This window comes from Carassius auratus, unplaced genomic scaffold (assembly GCF_003368295.1).
Source record: "Carassius auratus strain Wakin unplaced genomic scaffold, ASM336829v1 scaf_tig00217613, whole genome shotgun sequence".
NCBI classification, from domain to species: Eukaryota; Metazoa; Chordata; class Actinopteri; order Cypriniformes; family Cyprinidae; genus Carassius; species Carassius auratus.
Window position 1 is genome coordinate 37,501 of NW_020529147.1, and position 2,500 is coordinate 40,000.

The window sequence follows — 2,500 nt, forward strand, 5'->3', positions numbered from 1 at the left end:
GGATGGGAGACTGCCTGGGAATACCAGGTGCTTTAAACTTTTTGGAAAATTTCACGATTTATATAATAATCTTGCAAAAAAAAAAGAGTCAATGCCCGATCTCTGAATCTTACCAGGCTTAGGTCTGGTTAGTACTTGGATGAGAGACTGCCTAGGAATACCAGGTGCTTTAAGCTTTTGGGTTTTCTTTCCTACTTATATAATGTACTGACGATTAGATGGGCTGGTCTTTAAATAACCCTCTCTTTGCAGCAGTCTTTGCTTACGGCCATACCAACCTGGCTATGCCCGATCTCGTCTGCTCTCGGAAGCTAAGCAGGTTTGGGCCTGGTTAGTACTTGGATGGGAGACCGCCTGGGAATACCAGGTGCTGTAAGCTTTTTGGAAACTTTTCACTTAGTATATAATAATTTTGCCAAAAAATAGAGTCAATGCCCGATCTCTGAATATTAGCAGGTTTGGGCCTGGTTAGTACATGGATGGGAGACTGCCTGGGAATACCAGGTGCTTTAAACTTTTTGGAAAATTTCACGATTTATATAATAATCTTGCAAAAAAAAAAAAAAAAAAAGAGTCAATACCCGATCTCTGAATCTTAGCAGGTTTAGGTCTGGTTAGTACTTGGATGAGAGACTGCCTAGGAATACCAGGTGCTTTAAGCTTTTGGGTTTTCTTTCCTACCTATATAATGTACTGACGATTAGATGGGCTGGTCTTTAATTAGCCCTCTCTTTGCAGCAGTCTTCGCTTACGGCCATACCAACCTGGCTATGCCCGATCTCGTCTGCTCTCGGAAGCTAAGCAGGTTTGGGCCTGGTTAGTACTTGGATGGGAGACCGCCTGGGAATACCAGGTGCTGTAAGCTTTTTGGAAACTTTTCACTTAGTATATAATAATTTTGCCAAAAAATAGAGTCAATGCCGATCTCTGAATATTAGCAGGTTTGGGACTGGTTACTACATGGATGGGAGACTGCCTGGGAAAACCAGGTGCTTTAAACTTTTTGGAAAATTTCACGATTTATATAATAATCTTGCAAAAAAAAAAAAAAAAGAGTCAATGCCCGATCTCTGAATCTTAGCAGGTTTAGGTCTGGTTAGTACTTGGATGAGAGACTGCCTAGGAATACCAGGTGCTTTAAGCTTTTGGGTTTTCTTTCCTACTTATATAATGTACTGACGATTAGATGGGCTGGTCTTTAAATAGCCCTCTCTTTGCAGCAGTCTTCGCTTACGGCCATACCAACCTGGTTATGCCCGATCTCATCTGCTCTCGGAAGCTAAGCAGGTTTGGGCCTGTTTAGTACTTGGATGGGAGACCGCCTGGGAATACCAGGTGCTGTAAGCTTTTTGGAAACTTTTCACTTAGTATATAATAATTTTGACAAAAAATAGAGTCAATGCCCGATATCTGAATATTAGCAGGTTTGGGCCTGGTTAGTACATGGATGGGAGACTGCCTGGGAATACCAGGTGCTTTAAACTTTTTGGAAAATTTCACGATTTATATAATAATCTTGCAAAAAAAAAAAAAAAAAAAAGAGTCAATGCCCGATCTCTGAATCTTACCAGATTTAGGTCTGGTTAGTACTTGGATGAGAGACTGCCTAGGAATACCAGGTGCTTTAAGCTTTTGGGTTTTCTTTCCTACTTATATAATGTACCGACGATTAGATGGGCTGGTCTTTAAATAGCCCTCTCTTTGCAGCAGTCTTCGCTTACGGCCATACCAACCTGGCTATGCCCGATCTCGTCTGCTCTCGGAAGCTAAGCAGGTTTGGGCCTGGTTAGTACTTGGATGGGAGACCGCCTGGGAATACCAGGTGCTGAAAGCTTTTTGGAAACTTTTCACTTAGTATATAATAATTTTGACAAAAAATAGAGTCAATGCCCGATCTCTGAACATTAGCAGGTTTGGGCCTGGTAAGTACATGGATGGGAGACTGCCTGGGAATACCAGGTGCTTTAAACTTTTTGGAAAATTTCAAGATTTATATAATAATCTTGCCAAAAAAAAAAAAAAAAGTCAATGCCCGATCTCTGAATATTAGCAGGTTTGGGCCTGGTTAGTACATGGATGGGAGACTGCCTGGGAATACCAGGTGCTTTAAACTTTTTGGAAAATTTCACGATTTATATAATAATCTTGCAAAAAAAAAAAAAAAAAAAAAAAGAGTCAATGCCCGATCACTGAATCTTACCAGGCTTAGGTCTGCTTAGTACTTGGATGAGAGACTGCCTAGGAATACCAGGTGCTTTAAGCTTTTGGGTTTTCTTTCCTACTTATATAATGTACTGGCGATTAGATGGGCTGGTCTTTAAATAACCCTCTCTTTGCAGCAGTCTTCGCTTACGGCCATACCAACCTGGCTATGCCCGATCTCGTCTGCTCTCGGAAGCTAAGCAGGTTTGGGCCTGGTTAGTACTTGGATGGGAGACCGCCTGGGAATACCAGGTGCTGTAAGCTTTTTGGAAACTTTTCACTTAGTATATAATAATTT

The 2,500-nt window shown here is 41.3% G+C and overlaps 5 non-coding genes across 5 annotated transcripts; all 5 read left to right on the forward strand.

Moving 5' to 3' along the window:
• The first annotated feature begins 260 nt into the window (after positions 1-260).
• On the forward strand, positions 261-379 carry LOC113101550 (5S ribosomal RNA). The gene has a single exon (XR_003290196.1). It is a non-coding gene; the product is annotated as a 5S ribosomal RNA (ribosomal RNA).
• Positions 380-746: 367 nt separating this feature from the next.
• On the forward strand, positions 747-865 carry LOC113101551 (5S ribosomal RNA). Its single transcript, XR_003290197.1, has one exon. It is a non-coding gene; the product is annotated as a 5S ribosomal RNA (ribosomal RNA).
• A 363-nt stretch (positions 866-1,228) lies between these two features.
• Positions 1,229-1,347, forward strand: LOC113101557 (5S ribosomal RNA). Its single transcript, XR_003290203.1, has one exon. It is a non-coding gene; the product is annotated as a 5S ribosomal RNA (ribosomal RNA).
• A 368-nt stretch (positions 1,348-1,715) lies between these two features.
• On the forward strand, positions 1,716-1,834 carry LOC113101561 (5S ribosomal RNA). Its single transcript, XR_003290206.1, has one exon. It is a non-coding gene; the product is annotated as a 5S ribosomal RNA (ribosomal RNA).
• Positions 1,835-2,347: 513 nt separating this feature from the next.
• Positions 2,348-2,466, forward strand: LOC113101552 (5S ribosomal RNA). The gene has a single exon (XR_003290198.1). It is a non-coding gene; the product is annotated as a 5S ribosomal RNA (ribosomal RNA).
• Positions 2,467-2,500: the final 34 nt, after the last annotated feature.